This window comes from Ovis canadensis, chromosome 3 (genome assembly GCF_042477335.2).
Source record: "Ovis canadensis isolate MfBH-ARS-UI-01 breed Bighorn chromosome 3, ARS-UI_OviCan_v2, whole genome shotgun sequence".
NCBI lineage: Eukaryota > Metazoa > Chordata > Mammalia > Artiodactyla > Bovidae > Ovis > Ovis canadensis.
The window spans coordinates 137,922,564-137,946,331 of NC_091247.1; positions in this window are offsets into that span (position 1 = coordinate 137,922,564).

The following is a 23,768-nucleotide window of genomic DNA, read 5'->3' on the forward strand; positions in this document are numbered from 1 at the left end:
CCCACCGGAATCTTCATTCCGGAGCCTCCATTGGGTCCCCGATGTTCACGGTAGCTTTGGCAAACACTACTAGCTCTTCCTTCAGATTCGCTCAGATCACTTCAGCATACTCAAAGTCTGCACAGTCATAAAGTAAAGCCACAAGATGACCAGCGTGTTACTTTGATAAAAAGAAGGCCGCTAGAGGTTGATTGCTAAAAATAACAATCTACCCTAGGTGGAGTCCCAGACTTTGCTTGATCCAGGGAAGGACAAGAAGCTAGTGAGTTTTCTAAAAGCAGATTTTGTTTGGCCCGCCGTGAAACGGGATTTGAGATCTTTGGATGCTGAGGGACACAGGAATAAAGGGTCCAGGATAAGGAACGATGTAGGGAGCAGGGTATGCCGTTTTCCAGTAGGGACAAGCCATTGCACAATGAGAAAAGAGAAGTTTACTGAATGCAGAGATTTCACAATAGGGAGGGATTTTGATGAAGTTTAGCTTTCCTCACCCTTCAGTTTCTTGGTCCCTGACGTTTCGTAGGTCAGGGACACCTTTATTTGCCTTATATGTATGTTAGTCGCTGGTTGAGTCCAACTCTTTGCAACCCCATGGGCTGTAGCCCACCAGCTCCCTTGTCCATGGAATTCTCCAGGCAACAATACTGGAGTGAGTAGCCATTCCCTTCTCTGAGGAATCTTCCTGGCCCAGGGATGGAACCTGGGTTTCCTGCATCGCACTTGAATTGTTTACCATCTGAGCCATCAGGGAAGCCCTTATTGCCTTATATTGTCCCTCAGAGGTTTTTGTGGGTTTAGTTTTTTTTAAATTCCATCTCTAACAGTTATGTCTTTAGTAGCTCTCCAAAAAGAGTATCTAAACCCAGGAGTTCTTCTAAAATTTTCAGAGCAGAATCAGACTGCCTAAGAGAAAAGTATGCTGTTGCTGCTAAGTCGCTTCAGTCATGTCCAACTCTAGGCGATCCCATAGACGGCAGCGCACCAGGCTCCCCTGTTCCTGGGATTCTCCAGGCAAGAACACTGGAGTGGGTTGCCATTTCCTTCTCCAAGAGAAAAGTATAGAGCAATACAAAACAAACTACAGAGCTAACATATGCTATGAAGGAAGATGTATGATTTTCTGGTAATGTCCCAGGTGACAAGCCCCAAATCTGGGAGAAGCAAAGGTTTAGCCTTTGTCTATTCCCATGTGGAGTCATTCAAACATTTAGCATTGTTCCTGGAATCACAAGATAGTCTTTGGCTTGGCAGTTTAATGATATTACTAACATTTACTGACCAGGTACTATTATGTGCCAGGCACATCTACATCTTTAACTACATCATTTAATATATTTTTAAAAAACTTATAAAGTAGATGGTTACTACTCCCATTTTACAGATGAGAAAAGTGGAGCTCGGAGCAGTTAAGTAATTTGCTTAAGGCCATACAACTATTAATTGGTAGCCATACATTTGATCAGGGGCTTCCCTGATGGCTCAGTGGTACAGAATCTGCCTGCAAAGCAAGAATAACGGGTTCAATCCCTAGGTCAGGAAGATCCCCTGGAGAAGGAAATGGCAACCTACTCCAGAATTCTTGCCTGGGACATCCCATGGACAGAGGAGCCTGGTGGGCTACAGTCCATGGGGTCACAAAGAGATGGACACAAATGAGTGACCAAACAACAGTGCATTCGAGCACAGGGGCTCTGGTTCTAAAACCGTGTTCTTACCCGCGATCCACTCCTCTGACCTGTAATACAGCCTTTCTTGTAGCCTAGTCCTACCTAAAGTAGCCTACACCAGTGCCGGATGTGCTCCAGGGACTGAGAGGAAAACTATGTTATGTGGTTGGCTTGTGGGAGGTGGCTGACTCCTCTTTCTTTGTGGAGTAACTGACAAATTTTAACAGTTAGACATTGTTGCAGAAAATGGCTGATTCTTAGCTCTCTAGCCTCTTGATTAACTGTGCTGTGGAGGGAAGACACCTGGCTGGATGCGAGTCATTAGTACTGGTCAGTGACTTTGTCTTAATAAAGTCCTTGTATCATCTCTGGACTATAGCTGCCACTTTGGAAAATGAGGAGGCTCAGACCAGAGCTTTTTAGGGTCCAACATAGCGTTAAAGTTCTATGGTCATAGAACCTTGTGGTCATTGCTGTTCCTGCTTCCTCTCCTCTTCTTCACCTGGAAAACCTTTAAGAACGAATCAAATGGAAAATGCATGTTGCCTGCCCCCACACTCTCTATTTATATGCATATAAAAACATGTATATATGGTTACAAACAGTTTATTTAAAATATGTGGAGGAAAGGACTGGAAGTAAATACACCAAAATGTAACCAGTGGCTGTTTTGAAGTGCTAGGACTTTTTTCAATGTTTCCATGTTTTCCAGAGACATCAATGGCATTCTAGTGGTTAAGACTCTGGGCTCCTAATGCAGGAGACCCGAATTTTATCCCTGGTCAGGGAACTAAATTCCACATGCAGCAACTAAGAGTTTACATGCCAAAGCTAAAACCCATCATAGCCAAATTAGTTAATTAGTTAATTAAAATATTGGGGAGTGGGGAAAAGACTCCACTGCAAGGAGCCAGGGTGCCATCCCTGGTCAGAGAACTATGATCCCCTAGGTTGAGTGGTGTGGTCAAAAAAAGAAGTTTCCATGTTTTCTGCTAAGTCGCTTCAGTCATGTCCAACTCTGTGTGACCCCATAGACGGCAGCCCATGAGATTCCCCTTTCCCTGGGATTCTCCAGGCAAGAACAGTGGAGTGGGTTGGCATTTCCTTCTCCAATGCATGAAAGTGAAAAGTGAAAGTGAAGTCACTCAGTCGCATCCAACTCTTAGCGACCCCATGGATTGCAGCCTACCAGGCTCCTCCGTCCACAGGACTTCCCAGGCAAGAGTACTGGAGTGGGTTCCCATTGCCTTCTCCAAGTTTTCTAGGTGTCCTAAAATGTGTGGGTGCTATTTTAAAAGGAGAAAAGTGAGCTATTTTATGTTTTTAAAGGGCAAAATCAACATCCTCTTCCCACATAGCCTTGCATGATATCCCTAGATGAAGTTGAACACTTCCTCCTTGCCGCCATCCTTGGCTCTGGTCATAGTCATGTTGTAATGCATGTGTGTGTGCGTGTGTGTGTGTGTTAGTCACTCAGTGAGTCCAACTCTTTGCGACCCATGGACTGTAGCCTGCCATGACCCTTTGTCCATGGAATGAATTCTCTAGTCAAGAATAACTGGAGTGGTTTGACATTTCCTTCTTCGGGGGTTTGTCCTGACCCAGGGATTGAACCTCGGTCTTTGGCATTGCAAGCAGATTCTTTACTGTCTGTGCCACCAGGGAAGCCCTCATGTTGTAATACATCAATCTTACTCACCAGACTTGCCATCTGAGGCAGTGGTTTGTCCCATTCATTTTGTTTTCTTAGCATCTAGTCTTCAAATGGTAAATACTCAGTGTTTACCGAATAGAATGAATATTTGTGAAAATGCAAAAAACAAGGTTGAGTGAGCAAGGTCAAAGGGGAGTTTGCAATTAAATGCTGCTGGTAGAAGCGCAAGCTGGAATCAAGATTGCCAGGAGAAATATCAGTAACCACAGATATGCAGATGACACCACCCTTATGGCAGAAATTGAAGAAAAACTAAACAGCCTCTTGATGAAAGTGAAAGAAGAGAGTGAAAAAGTTGGCTTAAAGCTCAACATTCAGAAAACGAAGATCATGGCATCTGATCCCATCACTTCATGGCAAATAGATGGGGAAACAGTGGAAACAGTGACTGACTTTATATTTTGGGGCTCCAAAATCACTGCAGATGGTGACTGCAGCCATGAAATTAAAAGATGCTTACTCCTTGGAAGGAAAGCTATGACCAACCTATTCAGCTTATTAAAAAGCAGAGACATTACTTTGCCAACAAAAGTCCGTCTAGTCAAAGCTATGGTTTTTCTAGTAGTCATGTATGGATGTGAGAGTTGGACTATAAAGAAAGCTGAGCGCCCAAGAATTGATGATTTTGAACTGTGATACTGGAGAAGTCTTTGAGAGTCCCTTGGAATGCAAAGAGATCCAACCAGTCCATCCTAAAGGAAATCAGTCCTGAATATTCATTGGAAGGACTGATGTTGAAGCTGAAACTCCAATCCTTTGGCCACCTGATGCTAAAAACTGACTCAATGAAAAGACACTGATGTTGGGAAAGATTGAAGGCAGGAGGAGAAGGGGACGACAGAGGATGAGATGGTTGGATGGGATCACAGACTCAATGGGCATGAGTTTGAGTAGGCTCCAGGAGTTGGTGATGGACAGGAAGGCCTGTCATGCTGCAGTCCATGGGGTCGCAAAGAGTTGGGCATGGCTGAGCGACTGAACTGAACTGAAGGAGCACAGATATTGAGAAGGAAATGATCCCTGGGGATTTGGGGTTGAGGTCTTCAGGAGAGTTTCAGTGAGGTGTTCAGAATTTGGGGGTGAGGTTTTCAGGTGAGAGTTCAGGAGAAAAGGAGCTGTTGAGTTAGGACTTGATTCATTTATGCATTGATGGCGTGATAAGTAGGGTTTAGTGTGAATAAAGGGATAGAGGCTAAAATGTGTAAGAAATATTTTTTTCACTTTTTGAATTTTTAAATTTTAAAATAGGGGACTTCTTTGGTGGTCCAGTGGTTAAGAATCCACCTTCCAGTGCAGGGGATATGGGCTCCATCTCCGGCTGGGGAAGTAAGATCTCACATGCCATGGAGCACCGAAGCCTGAGTGCACCAGCTAAGACCCAGTAAAGCCAACTAAATTAATTATTTTTTAATTGTAAAATACATGAAAATAGTTTAATTTATTTTTATTCGTAATGTAAAATTTGCCATTTTAACCATTTTTAAATGGTTCAAGTTCAGTGGCATTAAGTATATTCATACTGTTAAACAACCATCACCACTCTCCATCTCCAGAATTTTTGTTATCACAAACTGAAATTCCTTAGCCATAAACCAAGATTCTTCATTCTCTGTCATTCTCCCTCCCCAGCCTTTGGCAACCAGTGGTCTACTTTCTGTCTCTATGAATTTGACTATTCTAGTATCTTATATAAGTGAAATCACATAATATGTGTCCTCGTGTGTGGTTTATTTCACTAATATAATGTCTTCATGGTTGTGTAAATCTTTGAGGGGTTGATTTCATGGGACAGATGAGTCTAATAAAGAAATAAGAGAGGTTGTAGATGAAACTGGAAAGGTACTTTGTGGCCAGATTGTGAAATACCATGAATGCAAACCTAGATAGCTGATGTAGTGGGAACAGATGATTGTGGGAGTTGGGACTGTTATGCTCTTTGGGAAGTATTAGGGCAATATCCTGTAAAATTAAGCTTGGACACATCCTTTCCTAGAGAATTAAAAACACTGCCAGCACACAATGATACATACATTAGAAGGCTTATTGCTAAATTGTTTATAATGGTGAAAAAATTATTATGTCAATAGGGGAATAGCTGAACAAATTATTGTATACCAGGACTGTGGAATAATATGCAGTTCATAAAAAAGTATGTTAGAGCTATTGCATTTACCTAGAGAAATGCCAATGGCATGTTAAAGGACAAACATAAGTTGTAGAGGGGGACTTCCATGGTGGGTCAGTGGTTAAGACTCTGAGCTTCCTCTACAAGGACTCAGATTCCATTTCTGGTCACGGATCCCATATGCTGCTCAGTGCTGCCAAAAGGGAAAAAAAAAATTGCAGAGGAATTTCCGTGGTATGATTCCATTTTGTTCACTAAAAAAGTAAGTCATGAATAGCTGTGTTTGTAAATGTTTCTTCCTATTTATTCACTCATTCAGCAAACATTTATTGAATGCCATCCGTGGACCTGCCATTCATTCTGGGATACAGAAAAACAAGCATTCCTGCCCTCATGAAAACTGCATTCAAGTTGGGGAGGAGGAGCAGACAATAACCAAAGAAATAAGTAAACTATATAGGAGGTTAGGTAGTGATAAGTGTCATAGAGAAAATTAAAACTGAAAAAGAGGCTGGAGACAATCCCACTAGGTTGCATAATTTGGAGTAGTACCACTCACATTTTGGAGATGCACCCTCACATTTTTAATAGCCATATGAGTGGGGGGCACACTGTGAGTCTTGTGGGATTTTAGTTCCCTCACCAGGGATTGAACCTGTACCTCTTGAAATGGAAGAGCGAAATCTTAACCACCGGACTGCCAGGGAAATCCATGAAGTAGTGTTTCACTGTGATTTTGACTTGCATTTTCCTAATGACTAAGGCTCTGAGCATCTTTTCATGTGCTTATTGGCCATTTGGATAATTTTATACAAATGTACTCTACATCCAAGGTAAGAAATAGTGACTGCACTTTGCTGGAGCAGCCGTGAAGAGATACCCCACGTCCAAGGTAAGAGAAACCCCAGTAAGACAGTAAGCACTGAGAGGGGGCATCAGAGGGCAGACAGACTGAAACCACAATCGCAGAAAACTAGCCAATCTGATCACACGGACCACAGCCTTGTCTAACTCAATGAAACTAGGCCATGCTGTGTAGGGCCATCCAAGATGGTCTGGTCATGGTGGAGAGTTCTGACAAAATGTGGCCCACTGGAGAAGGGAATGGCAAACCACTTCAGTATTCTTACCTTGGGAACCCCATGAACAGTATGAAAAGGCAAAAAGATAGGACACTGAAGGATGAACTCCCCGGGTCAGTAGGTGCCCAATATGCTGCTGGAGATCAGTGGAGAAGTAACTCCAGAAAGAATGAAGGGATGGAGCCAAAGCAAAAAACAACACCCAGTTGTGGATGTGACTGGTGATAGAAGCAAGGTCCAATGCTGTAAAGAGCAATATTGCATAGGAACCTGGAATGTTAGGTCCATGAGTCAAGGCAAATTGGAAGTGGTCAAAGAGATGGCAAGAGTGAACGTTGACATTCTAGAAATCGGCGAACTAAAATGGACTGGAATGAGTGAATTTAACTCAGGTGACCGTTACATCTACTACTGTGGGCAGGAATCCCTTAGAAGAAATGGAGTAGCCATCATGGTCAACAAAAGAGTCCAAAATGAAGTATTTGGATGCAATCTCAAAAACAACAGAATGATCTCTGTTCATTTCCAAGGCAAACTATTCAATATCATGGTAATCCAAGTCTATACCCTGACCAGTAATGCTGAAGAAGCTGAAGTTGAATGGTTCTATGAAGACATACAAGACCTTTAGAACTAACACCCAAAAAAGATGTCCTTTTCATTATAGGGGACTGGTATGCAAAAGTAGGAAGTCAAAAAACACCTAGAGTAACAGGCAAATTTGACCTTGGAGTACAGGATGAAGCAGGGCAAAGGTTAATAGAGTTTGCCAAGAGAACGCAGTGGTCGTAGCAAACACCGTCTTCCAACAACACAAGAGAAGACTCTACACATGGACATCACCAGATGGTGAGATCAGATTGATTATATTCTTTGCAGCCAAAGATGGAGAAGCTCCATACAGTCAGCAAAAACAAGACCAGGAGTTGACTGTGGCTCAGATCATGAACTCCTTATTGCCAAATTCAGACTTAAATTGAAGAAAGTAGGGAAAACCACTAGACCATTCAGGTATGACTTAAATCAAATCCCTTATGATTACACAGTGGAATTGAGAAATAGATTTAAGGGATTAGATCTGATAGACAGAATGCCTGAAAAACTATGGACATAGGTTTGTGACATTGTACAGGAGATAGTGAGCAAAACCATTCCCAAGCAAAAGAAGTGCAAAAAAGCAAAATGGCTGTCTGAGGAGGCCTTAAAAATAGCTGAGAAAAGAAAAGAAGTGAAAAGGAAAGATATACCAGTTTGAATGCAGAGTTCCAAAGAATAGCAAGGAGAGATAAGAAAGCCTTCCTCAGTGATCAATGCAAAGAAATAGAGGAAAACAACAGAATGGGAAAGACTAGAGACCTCTTCAAGAAAATTAGAGATACCAAGGGAACACATCATGCAAAGATGGGCACAATAAAGGATAGAAATGGTATGGACCTAACAGAAGCATAAGGTATTAAGAAGAGGTGGCAAGAATACACAGAAGAACTGTACAAAAAAGTGCTTCATGACCCAGATAATCATGATGGTGTGATCACTCACCTAGAGCCAGACATCCTGGAATGTAAAGTCAAGTGGGCCTTAGGAAGCATCACTACAAACAAAGCTAGTGGAGGTGATGGAATTCCACTTGAGCTATTTCAAATTCTAAAAGATGATGCTGTGAAAGTGCTGCACTCAATATGCCAGCATATTTGGAAAACTCAGCAGTGGCCACAGGACTGGAAAAAGTCAGTTTTCATTCCAATCCCAAAGAAGGGCAATGCCAAAGAATGTTCAAACTACTGCACAATTGCACTCATCTCACACGTTAGTAAAGTAATGCTCAAAATTCTCCAAGCCAGGCTTCAACAGTACGTGAACCGTGAACTTCCAGATGTTCAAGCTGGATTTAGAAAAGGCAGAGGAACCAGAGATCAAATTGCCAATATCTGTTGGATCATTGAAAAACCCAGAGTTCCACAAAAACATCTATTTCTGCTTTACTGACTACGCCAAAGCCTTTGACTGTGTGGATCACAATAAACTGTGGAAAATTCTGAAGGAGATGGGAATACCAGACCTGCCTCTTGAGAAATCTGTATGCAGGTCAGGAAGCAACAGTTAGAACTGGATATGGAACAAGGGACTGGTTCCAAATCGGGAAAGGAGTACGTCAAGGCTGTATATTGTCACCCTGCTTATTTAACTTCTATGCAGAGTACATCATGAGAAACGCTGGGCTGGGAGAAGCACAAGCTGGAATCAAGATTGCCAATCAAGGTTATATAAATAACCTCAGATATGCAGATGACACCACCCTTATGGCAGAAAGTGAAGAGGAACTAAAGAGCCTCTTGATGAAAGTGAAAGAAGAGAGTGAAAAAGTTGGCCTAAAGCTCAACATTCAGAGAACGAAGATCATGGCATCCGGTCCCATCACTTCATGGCCAATAGATGGGGAAACAGTGGAAACAGTGGCTGACTTTATTTTCCTGGGCTCCAAGATCACTGCAGATGGTGACTGCAGCCATGAAAGTAAAAGACGTTTGCTCCTTGAAACGAAAGTTATGACCAACCTAGACAGCATATTAAAAAGCAGAGACATTACTTTGTCAACAAAGGTCCGTCTAGTCAAGGCTATTGTTTTTCCAGTAGTCATGTGTGGATGTGAGAGTTGGACTATAAAGAAAGCTGAGCGCTGAAGAATTGATGCTTTTGAACTGTGGCGTCAGAGAAGACTCTTGAGAGTCCCTTGGAATGCAAGGAGATCCAACCAGTCCATCCTAAAGGAGATCAGTCCCGGGTGTTCATTGGAAGGACTGATGTTGAGGCTGAAAGTCCAATACTTTGGCCACCTCATGCGAAGAGCTGACTCATTTGAAAAGACCCTGATGCTGGAAAGATTGAAGGCGGAAGAAGAAAGGGATGACAGAGGGTGAGATGGTTGGATGGCATCACCAACTCTATGGACATGAGTTTGAGTAGGCTCTGGGAGTTGGTGATGGACAGGGAGGCCTGGCGTGCTGCAGTTCATGAGGTTGCAAAGATTCGGACACGACTGATTGAACTGAACTGAACTGATTTAAGACATTTACCCATTTTTTAATTGGATTGTTTGTCTTTTTGTTGGTGAGCTCTAAGAGTTCTTTATATACTCCAGATACTAGACCCTTATCAGATATATGAGTTGCAAGTATTTTCTCCTACTTTGTAGGATGTTTGAAACAGATTTTAAGATAATTGATTTGACAACTGTGTGTACAGGAAAGATTGGAGGAGAAATGAAAGGCAGAAGGACCAACTAGGAAGGCATTGCGTTTCTTCAAGTTGCAACAAACCTGCAAAATAGTAACAGAAGGATAATGCACTCAAAAGATTGTGTTCCACAAGTGAAATAAGGAAAAGTCAAAGTGTAATGGATGCGATCAGCCTTATTAGAAGCCGCAAATAAGCTGGGGTAGTTTCAGGAAAGCATAATTCTATCAATATATCTAAAGCTCTAGCAGCCTAATCACTTAAAGTAAAATGGCTGAAGCCCTAACACAATCAAACTCTAACCCAATCAATTATAATAAAATGGCTGAAGTGAACAGAAACAGAATCAATTATATTAACTTGGCTGGAGCTGAAACCCAATCAGTTGAATTGCACCTTGTCTTCCTAGAAAGGGTAGATAGTCTGCAGAGAATTCCCTCTCTCCAACCAAATTTAAAAAAAGTAGCCACTATTTCTCCTGTGATGTTTAGGGAGGAACATTCCCTGTTTGGCCAAGAGAATGTAATATATTTACAAAGGTGAGCGATGCAATTCTATTAGCCATCAAAATTATGCAGCTAATTTGAATCACTTGTTCATTAAACAACTTCTAATTATAACATTTGACTTCCAAAACTGTCAACTGTTTTCATCAGTCAATAGGATTGCCTAGGCTACTGAAAGTTCTATGTCAAACTATGTAAATCTATGTAAAGTTTTAATTCCAATCCCAAAGAAAGGCAATGCCAAAGAATATTCAAACTACTGTACAACTGAACTCATTTTACACGCTAGCAAGATAATGCTCAAAATCCTCCAAGCTAGGTTTCAACAGAACGTGAATCAAGAACTTCCAGATGGATTTAGAAAGGGCAGAGGAACCAGAGATTAAACTGCCAACATCCACTGGATCATAGAAAAAGCAAGTGAATCCCAGAAAAACATCTACTTTGGCTTCATCGACTACACTAAAGCCTTTAACTGTGTGGATCGCAACAAACTGGAAAATTCGTCAAAAGATGGGAATACCAGACCACCTTACCTGTCTCCTGAGAAACCTGTATGCAGGACAAGAAGCAACAATTAGAACTGGACATGGAATAATGAACTGATTCAATTTCAGGAAAGGAGTACGTCAAGGCTATATATTGTCACCCTGCTTACTTAACTTATATGCAAAATACATCATGCAAAATGCTGGGCTGAATGACTCACAAGCTGGAATGAAGATTGCTGGGAGAAATATCAACAACCTCAGATATGCAGATGATACCACTCTAGCGGCAGAAAGTGACGAGGAACTAAAGAGCCTCTTAATGAGGGTGAAAGAAGAGAGTGAAAAAGTTGGCTTAAAACTCAACATTCAAATAACTAAGATCATGGCATCTGATCCCATCAGTTCAGTTCAGTTCAGTTCAGTCGCTCAGTCATGTCCAACTCTTTGCAACCCCATGGACTGCAGCACCCCAGGCTTCCCTGTCCATCACCAACTCCCAGAGCCTACTCAAACTCATGTCCATAGAGTCGATGATGCCATCCAACCATCTCATCCTCTGTCATCCCCTTTTCCTCCCACCTTCAATCTTTCCAGCATCAGGGTCTTTTCAAATCAATCAGTTCTTCACATCAGGTGGACAAAGGATTGGAGTTTCAGCTCTAGCATCTGTTCTTCCAATGAATAACCAGTACTGATTTCCTTCAGGATGGACTGGTTGGATCTCTGCATTCCAAGGGACTCTCAAGAGTCTCTCCAACACCACAGTTCAAAAGCATCAATTCTTGGATACTCAGCTTTCTTTATAATCCAATTCTCACATCCATACATGACTACTGGAAAAACCATAGCTTTGACTAGACAGACTTTTGTTGGCAAAGTAACGTCTCTGCTTTTTAATATGCTGTCTAGGTTGGTCATAGCTTTCCTTTCAAGGTGCAAGTGTCTTTTAATTTCATGTCTGCAGTCACCATCTGCAGTGATTTTGGAGCCCCCCAAAATAAAGTCTGTCACTGTTTCCATTGTTTCCCCATCTATTTGCCACGAAGGACCAGATGCCATGATTTTAGTTTTCTGAATGGCAAAGAGATGATGAAAAAGTGGAAACAGTGACAGAGTTTATTCTCGTGGGCTCCAAAATCACTGTGGACAGTGACTGAAATTAAAAATCATGAAATTTAAAGATTCCTCTTTAGAAAAAAAGCTATGGCAAACCTAGGCGGCGTATTAAAAAGCAGAAACATCACTTTGCTGACAAAGGTCCATACAGTCAAAGCTATGGTTTTTCCAGTAGTCATGGATGGATATTAGAGTTGGACCATAAAGAAGGCTGAGTGCTAAAGAACTGATGCTTTTGAATTGTGGTGCTGGAGAAGACTCTTGAGAGTCCCTTGGACTGCAGGGAGATAAAAACAGTCAATTCTAAGGAAATCAACCCTGAATATTCATTGGAAGGACTGATACTGAATCTAAGCTCCAATACTTTGGCCCCCTGATGCAAAGAGCCAGCTCTTTGAAAAAGACCCTGATGCTGGGAAAGATTGAAGGCAGGAGGAGAAGGTGACAACAGACGATGAGATGGTTGGATGGCATCATTGACTTAGTGGACATGAGTTTGAGCAAACTCTGGGAGATGGTGAACGATGGGAAAGCCTGGTGTGCTACAGTTCATGGAGTTGCAAAGAGTCAGACGTGACCCAGCAACTGAACAACGAACAATGTAAATCAACTGTATGGCTTATGTATTATCCTCTATTAAGTTTAGTCAGCATGAATGGGCTCTCCCAACATGAATTAATTGACCAAAATCAAGTTCTGGGCAAGCAAGCTGAGGTTTGGATCATGGTAAAGAAAAAAGTCAACAATGTTTCTATTTCTTGTAACTCTAAGATTACTGTATTTCATGTACTCAGAGATATTGAGAGGGGTTTTTTGTTGTGCTTTTCCATTCTAGAATGGAACCAGAGACTCAGAAAAGGGATTGGAGTTGGCTTAGACACAGTTCACCTAGACTGACTGAAGCTGAAACCCAGTCACTTGAATTGTACTTTGTCTTCATGGGAGGAGACAGTCTGCACAGAATTCGCCTTCTCAACAACAACAAAAAGCTGTAAATATTTCTCCAGTGATGTTTAGGAAAGAAGATTCTCTGTTTGGTACATGGAAAGATGCTCAGCATTGCTAATTATTAGAGAAATGCAAATCAAAACTATTATGAGGTATCACTTCACATCAGTCAGAGTGACCATCATCAGAAAGTCTACAGATAATAAATGTGGGAGAGAGTTTGGAGAAAAGGGAACCCTTCTACATTGTTGGTGGGAACATAAATTGGTATATCTGCTATGGAAAACAATATGGAGTTTCCTTAAAAAACTAAAACTTGAGTTAGTTACCACATATATTTCTGCAATCGCACTTCTGGGCAAATATCCAAAGAAAACTATAATTCAAAAAGATACTGCACCCCAGTGCTCATCACAGCATCGTTTACAATAGAAAAGTCAAGACATGGGAGCAACCTAAATGTTTATTGACAGATAAATGGATAAAGGAGATGTGGTACATAAATGCAATGGAATATTACTCAACCACAAAAAGAATGAAATAATGTCATTTGCAGCAACACGGATGAGAGATTATCATATTAAGTGAAGCAAATCAGACAGAGAAAGATAGTATCAGTTATGATATCACTTATATGTAGAATCTAAAAAAATGAGACAAATGAACTTATGTACAAACAGAAATAGACCCACAGACAGAGAAAACAAAAGTATGGTTATCAAAGGGAAAAGGAGGTGGGGGAAAGGATAAGTTAAGAGTGTGGAATTAGCATGTACACATTACTATACATATTAATAAAACAGATAACTGACAAAGACCTACTGTATAGCACAGGGAACTATATTCTCAAAAATAAAGAAAAAAATTTAAAGATAAATAAGGGAATTCCCTAGTTGTCCAGTAATTAGTACTTTCACTGCTGTGGCCTGGGTTCAATCCCTGTTAAGGAACTAAGATCTCACAAGTCTCTCGAGGCCAAACGCACGCACACACACAAAGAAAATGAATGTAATTCTATCAGCTGAGCACTTTAACTCCAAGCCCAGGGCTTGCTCTGCCTCTTGCTAAAGCAATCATAGACTGCTTCTACTGCAGCCACTGCAGAATGGGAAACAGTACAAACTGTGGTAATCACAGAGAGCAGTGTTGGCAGCTCCAGCTGTTGGCTAGATATGTGGGCACGTGCCCTCCACAGGGTGACTGGTGAGGACATGTCACTCAAGTCTTGGGTGCTCAGTGAAGCAGGTCTTAAGGAGACAACAGAAGGTAGCATCTTTCTGACCTAATAACAGTCTGGCTTTGTCTCCGACGTATAGGAAGTGTCTCCCCAGCATACAGCTATGATGAAACGTAAGACCACAAAGATGAAGCTTCCTAGGGTTTCCTAGGGTTATATCAGAGAAGGCAATGGCAATCCACTCCAGTACTCTTGCCTGGAAAATCCCATGGACGGAGGAGCCTGGTGGGCTGCAGTCCATGGGGTTGCAAAGAGTCGGACACGACTGAGCAACTTCACTTTCACTTTTCACTTTCATGCACTGGAGAAGGAAATGGCAACCCACTCCAGTGTTCTTGCTTGGAGAATCCCAGGGGAGCCTGGTGGGCTGCCGTCTATGGGGTCGCACAGGGTCGGACACGACTGAAGCGACTTAGCAGCAGCAGCAGCAGCAGCAGGGTTATATAGCTGCTGCTTTCATCCAAGAGAATGGGTGAGGAGTTCTACCTGGATGAACTCTTAAGACTACCACCTTGTGATTCAGCCCTGCCTCTGAATTATTTTATCACTCTTCTCAGGACTGAATCCATACAGTTGGCTGCACTTTGCTATGGAACAGAATTGAATTTTGCTATGCACCCAGAGGAATCTAATTTTCTCATCTTTTCAGAGAACTGAGAGGGGATGGACTTACTTAGGAACAGGGGTACTTCTTTCATTTTAATGACGTAGAATGTCAAGCATGTAGGTAGATGCACGTAAGCTGGAGGATTTTGTATTGGAAAAATAGGGACATCTCATCAGATTACATCTATTTTATCAATGAAATATAGGCAAGGTCAAAAGTGGAGGTGGTGTTAGAGATTTTAAAAGAGAGAAAGCTTGAAATAGTTATTGAACAGAGTAGAGTAGAAAAGAGAATTTACCACACACACACAAAAGAAAAAACAAAAGAGGAATTTACCAGGTAAATATAGAATTAGTTGGCAACTAGTTGGAATTTGGAGGCATAAATTTGAATTAGTTGAGTTTTAGGGGCATAAATTTGAAATATACTACTTAACAAGATTCTGGAATTTCCTCCATCAATATATATTTTTAAAAATATGTATTATTTATTTGGCTGTGCTGAGTCTTAGTTGCAGCATAAGGGATCTTCGATCTTCATGGTGACATGCAGTATCTTTAGTTGAAGTATGTGGGATCTAGTTCCCTAACCAGGACCCGAACCCTGGCCCCCTGGCCCCCCCCCGCCCCTCCCCCCCACCAACATTGGGAGCACAGAGTCTTAGCCACTGGACCACCCAGTAAGTCCCTCTTCCATCCATATTTAGTTGCCCAGGTATAGATGTGAAGAAGCTGAATCATTGGATTCAACCAAAAATGTTTTGTTCTACAGGAAAGTTCAATGGAGATTGAGAGGGGCAAGGAAGTTTATGCTGAATGCAAGTTTATAGATCTGGATGTGAAGGGAAGTGGACGGATTATTTTAGAAATAAAATTCAGGTACTTTCCTGGTGGTCGAGGGGTTAAGACTCCACATTTCCAGTGCAGTCAGTGCAGGTTCAATCTCTGATTGGGGAACTAAGATCCCCCACGTGCCTCATGGCATAGCCAAAAAAATAATTTATTTTTAAAATAAATAAAGTTAAAATTAAAAGATAGTACTAATGGTTTATTGGTCCTTGAGGCAGGAGGGTATTAGGATGGGAGGAGGAGTGTTAGGGTATGAGAAGGAAAGGCAGATGGTAAACAGAAGATGATTCTTTCCTTTTTTTTTTTTTTTTGGCTGCTCTGTGCAGTTTGAAGGATCTTAGTTCAAACCTAGGCCCTGAAAGTGAAAGTGCCGAGTCCTGACCACTGGACCACCGGGGAATAAGTACTTTCAATTTCAGAGGATTTTCTCTGCATTGAATTGCTCCAGCTCTATCTTCTTCTTCTTTTTTTTATTATTCTATCTTCTTTTCTAACCCTTGGTTTTCCCTTATTTCTTCTTTCCACTTCTCCTAACACAAGAGAGAGAGAAGTGATGAAGTCTTCTTTTCATTTCCTGTCTGGACGACTGAGATGCTGGCTCTATCTACACCAATCAGATGGGTCTCTGTCTCTCCTTCTCTCTTTCCATTCTCAAAAAGGGAAGCTGATAGTTGGGGGATGATGGGGCCCATGAGCCCTCCACCTTCCTCCTTGTGGACATCTCATTCTCTGGCAAGTGATCTCGTTGAGGGGAAAAAAGGCCAGAGACTGCAGACACCGGCCTATGGGCATGGTTTTAGCTGCAACCAGAAAGAACACAGACAATAACCAGGGAAAGTGGGAGGCCCTGGTGTGGAAACAGACCTCATGGGAAGAGCTTTCAACACAAGAGAATTTGGGAAGTGATCCAGAGACAGTGGGGCTTCCTAAGTGGCAAAGTGGTAAAGAACCCACCTGCCAATGCAGGAGACACAGGAGACTTGGGTTTGATCCCTGGGTCGGGAGGATCCCCTGGAGGAGGAAATGGCAACCCACTCTAGTATTCTAGCCTGGAAGATCCCACGGACAGAGGAGCCTGGTGGGCTATAGTTCAAGAGTCAGACATTACTGAGCGACTGAGCACAAAGCAGCAGACACTGAGCAAATTAGACAATGCTCATCCTGGTTCTCCATCACCATACACAAGATATGGGGACTCAAAGGGACGACAGGGGAGGGAATCCCAGGGCGCCCCCGTCCTGTTGGTTTTGGCTGGAATAGTCACTCCAAGAGACTGGAAGCAATTTGGGAAACACCCTTAGTGCTCTCAGGGGAGGTCAGCCAAACCTGCCCCAGCGTCCTTGGAGGGAGAGGACTATCCCGAGAACTTTGATACACAGCTAGACTCCTGGCAGGGAGGGGGCCCTGGGCTTGGTCACCACGACCTACCCTACTTTCCCAGGAAAGTTCAGGAAACTACCCCTCTAACCAGATCTCCTTAAAAATACCCTTGGACTCCTAGACTCTGTAACTGATCAAAACTTTACAGACTTTTCCCCCACCACTGTGTATTTACACATAATGTTTCTTCTTCCCAGAATGCTGTCTCCTATTTTTCTCCCTAGAAAATTCATATTCTTCTGTTTCTCAAGACTAGTTGAAAGGTTACCTCTTCTCTGAGGCTTTTCCTCTGAGGCTGCTTTTCCTTTGCTCCCCCTGAAATGTAACTTTGCCATTCTTACTTCACATCACCGTTTATCTGTTTACATATGTGTCTCCCAAAGGCAAGGCTCACTCCTCAGTTATCTTGGTATCCTTCAATTTAGCAATCTGTTAAATACTCTGAAAATATTTGTTGAGTGGGTGACAGTATGCTGTGCTCAGAAACAGACACCTTGAGATATATGTATAAAAGACAAAACATGGGGCTTCCTTGGCAGTCCAGTGGTTAAGACTCTGCCTCCCAGTGCAGGAGGCACAGGTTCAATCCTTGGTGGATTTTACATGCTGTGGAGTATGGTTTAAAAAAAAAAAAAAACATAAAGTGCAATCCCTCACAAGAAGTTTACCTATTAGTTAACAATAATTTAATTTAATATATTTAATATTTATTTTATAATAATAGATGTACCATATATGTGCTATTTAATAGTATTTATTATAGCCCAGGCATTGAATCACCAAATTAAACATACATACCCAGTTGTTAACTTCTCACAATAATATGTAAGATAAGTATTGTAATTATCCCCAAATTATAGATGGATAAAATTAGGCTCAGAGAGATTAAAGAATTTGCTTGAGATCTCAAAGTGACTGTCAGACCCAAGGTTTGAATGAAGGCATTTCTGACTCTCAAACTTGTCTTCTTAACCGTTATACTATGATGCTTGAGACAGGTTTTGTATAATACAGTTTTCATGCATGCGTGCTAAGTTCCATTAGTCCCTTTGTGACTCTGTGGATTGCAGCTCACCAGGCTCCTCTGTCCATGGGATTCTCCAGGCAGAATACTGGAGTGGGTTGCCAGGCACTCTCTAGGGGATCTTCCTGACCCAGGGATTCAAACCCACGTCTTCTGCATTGGCAGGTGGGTTCTTTACCACCAGCACCACCTGGGAAGCCCCCTAATATAGTTTATATTATCACTATTACAGAATGATACAACAACGCACAAAATCATATGGTTCAAATGGAAAACATTTATATGAGATTGTTAATTCTCTGGTACATAAAATAATTGCAAAAGGAGTTAGACAAAAAAATATGGGTAAGGGTAAGTAGCCCAAGAAAGCGGCGTGGAGACAGAACTTGAATGAAGCTGGGTCTTGGACAGTGGATCAGAGGAAGCGATCCAACATTAAAGTCTTTCTGCATAAGCACTATATGTACATTTTCTTATATCCCTCACAAGAAGCTCAGTTCTCTCCACTTACCAAGGGGAAACCAAGGCTCAAGGAGGTTATATAATTTGCCCAACTCTGAACTTCTAAATGTGAGCTGAAACTCAAACCCAGATCTCTCTTCCACTCTGTACTGCATCTGGTTGGTAGAAAGGTCCAAGGAGAGCTTTCTGGTGCAAGGGAGCAGGAGGAGCAGAGAGAAGAGGCTGGAATGAGCAGGATGCCTGTTTGAAGGAGGAAATGAATAATCAGGCCTCAAGCCTTCCATCCTCTGAGGAGCAGAGGGTGGGACTTCCTGGGAAGCTCCGCCCACTGCAGAGGATTGCAACAGGGTGAGGTGAGGGGGAGGGTTCTGGGGTTCCTGGAAGGTGACTGAAGCACATAAGGCTGGCACTATGCCCACTGTGTGGCTAAAACTGGCCCCGCCCAATAGTGCTGGGGTGGGAAACCCATGGCTCCAGAGCTAGTTCCTGAAAATCTACCAGCCAGCCCCCCAAGCACTGCTGCATTCTAGTCCTGGTCCTCTCCCAGAACCAGACTGCCTCCTGGTTTCAGTTCTGTTCCAGGTATCTCTCCACCAGAGTCTGACTTCCAGATAAGTAGACTCTTCTCAATTCCCAAGCCTCTGAGACACGCTGGTTTCCAGGTTTCTAAGCTTCTGAAGAGTACACATGCTAATGCAGGAGACACAAGAAATGGGGGTTCGATTCCCGGGTTGGGAAGATTCCCTGGAGGAGGACATGGCAACTCAGCCCAGTATTTTTGCCTGGAGAATCCCACGGACAGAGGAGCCTGGTAAGCTATTGTCCATAGGGCCACACAGAGTCAGACACAACTGAAGCTACCTAGCCTCACCTGTCATTCCCCAGCCTCGCTTATTGATCTCCTTTAATCTTCCCCCAAACTCCACTGAATAGGTATTATCATCCTTATCTCCATTTTCCCTTATAAAGAAACAAGCCTCAGGAAGGTTGAGTTGCCCAAAGTCATGTAACCAGTGAATGCAGGGACTCAAGATCTGAATAACAACAACATTCTACTTACTCTACACCACAAAAAGGTGCAGAAGTCAAAGGTCAATACCGAAATCAGCTTGATTATATTCTTTGCAGCTAGAGATGGAGAAGCTCTATACAGTCAGCAAAAACAAGACCGGGAGCACAGATCATGAACTCCTTATTGCCAAATTCAGACTTAAATTGAAGAAAGTAGGGAAAACCACTAGACCATTCAGGTATGACCTAAATAAAATCCCTTATGATTATACAGTGGAAGTGACAAACAGATTCAAGGGATTAGATATGATAGACAAGAGTGCCTGAAGAACTATAGATGAAGGTTCGTGACATTGTACAAGAGGCAGTGATCAAGACCATCCCCAAGAAAAAAAAGGCAAAATGGTTGTCCAAGGAGGCTTTACAAATAGCTGAGAAAAGAAGAGAAGCTAAAAGCAAAGGAGAAAAAAAAAGACATACTATACCAGTTTGAATGCAGAGTTCCAAAGAATAGCAAGGAGAGATAAGAAAGCCTTCCTCAGTGATCAATGCAAAGAAATGGAGGAAAATAATAGAATGGGAAAGACTAGAGATCTCTTCAAGAAAATTAGAGATACCAAGGGAACATTTCATGCAAAGATGGGCACAATAAAGGACAGAAATGGTATGGACCTAACAGAAGCATAAGGTATTAAGAAGAGTTGGCAAGAATACACAGAAGAACTATACAAAAAAGATCTTCATGACCCAGATAACCACGATGGCATGATCACTCACCTAGAGCCAGACATCCTGGAATGTAAAGTCAAGTGGGCCTTAGGAAGCATCACTGTGAATAAAGCTAGTGGAGGTGATGGAATTCCACTTGAGCTATTTCAAATCCTGAAAGATGATGCTGTGAAAGTGCTGCACTCAATATGCCAGCATATTTGGAAAACTCAGCAGTGGCCACAGGACTGGGAAAAGTCAATTTTCATTCCAATCCCAAGAAAGGCAATGCCAAAGAATGCTCAAACTACTGCACAATTGCACTCATCTCACACGCTAGCAAAGTAATGCTCAAAATTCTCCAAGCCAGGCCTCAACAGTATATGAACCGTGAACTTCCAGATGTTCAAGCTGGATTTAGAAAAGGCAGAGGAACCAGGGATCAAATTGCCAGTATCTGTTGGATCATTGAAAAACCCAGAGTTCCACAAAAACACCTATTTCTGCTTTACTGACTACGCCAAAGCCTTTGACTTTGTGGATCACAATAAACTGTGGAAAATTCTGAAAGAGATGGAAATACCAGACCACCTGACCTGCCTTCTGAGAAATCTGTATGCAAGTCAACAAGCAACAGTTAGAACTGGACATGGAACAACAGACTGATTCCAAATCGGGAAAGGAGTACGTCAAGGCTGTATATTGTCACCCTGCTTATTTAACTTCTATGCAGAGTACATCATGTGAAATGCCAAGCTGGATGAAGCACAAGCTGGAATCAAGATTGCTGGGAGAAATATCAATAACCTCAGATATGCAGATGATACCACCTTAATGGCAGAAAGCAAAGAGGAATTAAAGAGCCTCTTGATGAAGGTGAAAGAAGAGAATGAAAAAGCTGGCTTACAACTCAACATTCAAAAAATGAAGATCATGGCATCCTGTTCGATTTTCACAGCAAATAGATGGGGAAACAATGGAAACAGTGATAGACTTTATTTTCTTGGGCTCCAAAATCACTGCAGATGGTGACTACAGCCATGAAATTAAAAGATGCTTGCTCCTTCAAAGAAAAGCTATGACCGACCTAGACAGCATATTAAAAAACAGAGACATTACTTTGCCAGCAAGTCTGTCTAGTCAAAGCTATGGTTTTTCCAGTAGTCATGTGTGGATATGAGAGTTGGACTATAAAGAAAACTGAGCGCCCAAGAACTGATGCTTTTGAACTGTGGTGCTGGAGAAGACTCTTGAGAGTTCCTTGGAATGCAAAGAGATCCAACCAGTCCATCCTAAAGGAAATCAGTCCTGAATATTCATTGGAAGGCCTGATGTTGAGGCTCAAACTCCAATCCTTTGGCCACCTGATGCTAAGAACTGACTCATTTGAAAAGACCCTGATGCTGGGAAAGATTGAAGGCGAGAGGAGAAAAGGACGACAGAGGATGAGATGGTTTGAGGGCATCACCAACTCTATGGACATGAGTTTGAGTAGGCTCTGGGAATTGGTGATGGACAGGGAAGCCTGGCGTGCTGCAGTCTATGGGGTCGCAAAGAGTCGGACACGACTGAGTGACAAGTGAACTGAACACCACACAACATACTCCCCTCTCTAGATTTAGAATTAAGCTCCAGGGGTTATGCTGGACTATTCTGGACTCATCTATCAGCCTTCATGTGTCTTAGGTTACGTGTAGGGCTCTGCTACCCGGGAATAACCCACAGATGCCAGGACTGGGAACCTCAGTCCTCTCCAACTCTCTGGACCCTTGAGAGCCACAAGCTCTTTAGACCTGATAGTGGGGCTCAGTGTCCTGACTCCTGAGTCAATCCTCTTAGAATTCTTATATATGGAAAGGAACCTCTTCAGAGACCTTTTTTTTTTCATCCTATCCTCACCCAAACTGGAACACAAGGAAAAACCAGTGGATGGCTTAGGACATCTGGCTCCACCATCTGGGCCTCAGTTTATATCTCCCTTTCCTTACTTGAGTAAGAGGGGCCTCACTATTCCCTGGTCCCAGACCCCCTCCAACACCTCCCCCAGCCATCCGGGGTAACCGCCAGGCTCTGCAGCCTAGGATAACGCCCAGCCCTCCCTTGCACCCTGTGGCTGCCTCCCCTTTCCGTCTGTTGAGAGAGGAAGCCAGGGGGTGGCGGGTGCAATCCTGCAGGGCACTGATAAAAGGGCCAGCCCTGCCTCCGCCCCCTGGGGCCACTGCGGTCAGCCCAGCAGGCAAGCAGGCCAGGCAGCCAGCTCCCTCTGGGACCTGTGGCCCTCCCCTGGTTTCACCTCTACCCACCCCGCCCTACTCGGGAAGCTGGTTGCATAACCCGGTAGGGTGTTTGGCAACACGGCTGTGGCTTGCCCTGATGCTGATGGTGGTGTGCACACGCACTGGGGTGAGAGTGGGGTGAATTGACCAGAGGTGACAATAAGACAGGCTTTTGGGGGTGCATGAGCAGCATGGATGAAGAACAGTATAACAGTAAAGATACGTGGCCATGTTTTTCTCCACACTCTGTCTCTGCCACTTTGGCTGAAGCAGGAGGATCTTGGGGCTAGGAAAATCTTAGGTATTCTGCCTTGCCTAGCTGCAGGCACTGTCCAACCCATTCAGGCTCCTAATATCCTGTTAATCTTACATCAAGCAGAGGAGATTTAAGATAGAAGGAGGTTGACTCTAGACAGCAGGAATCCGAAAGGAGGGGATTAAAGGAACCATCCACACCCGTGGGGGGCTGTAAAGAGTGTTCTGGGACTGCCCTTGAGGTACAATAGATAGGAATCCACCTGCCAATGCAGGGCACATGGGTTTGATCCCCACTCTAGGAAGATCCCACATGCCGCGAAGCAACCAAGCCCATGTACCACCACTACTGAGCCTGCCTGCATTCAGAGCCCAAGAGCCACAACTACTGAAACTCACATGCACCCAGGACCTGTGCTCCGCAATAAGAGAAGGCACTGTAATGAGAAGACCACACACCGCAGAGAGAGCAGCCCCAACTCTCTGCAACTAGAGGAAGTCCGTGTGCAGCAGCAAAGACCCAGTGCAACCAAAAATAATAAATAAACACATTAAAATAAAAAAAGAATGTTCTAGAGGCAGAACACAGCCTGCTAACCACAGCAACAGCCTCTTCCTACGGGAGGGGAATAGGGTGAGGTGGGAGAGATATCCTGGCCAGCCGCCTAAATGAAGGCTGTCTGTTGACTTAGCTCAGCCTGTCCGACCATGTCTGTCCCCGAAAACAAGTAAACTGCTTCAAACATGTCTTTGACTCGCACATGGGATGAAACACAACCTCCCTAGTTTGACTTTTAAGACTTTTACATCTAGCCCCAGTCAATCTCCCCAAGCTTATTTTTCACTACTTCCTACCCCACACTCAACCCTAGGAAACCCTGAGTACTCTTCTTGGTCTGATGCCTCTGGGCTTTCACACCTCAGCTTGGAATACCCTTCTCCCCTCTTTTCCTGATGAACCCTGAATCATTCTCCACAGCCCAGCTCAGTTGTCACCTCCTCTGTGAAGCCTGCTCTGAATTTCCCCAACAGCAGTTCAGCTCCATAGTACCTTTTTTTTTTTTGATGTGGATCATT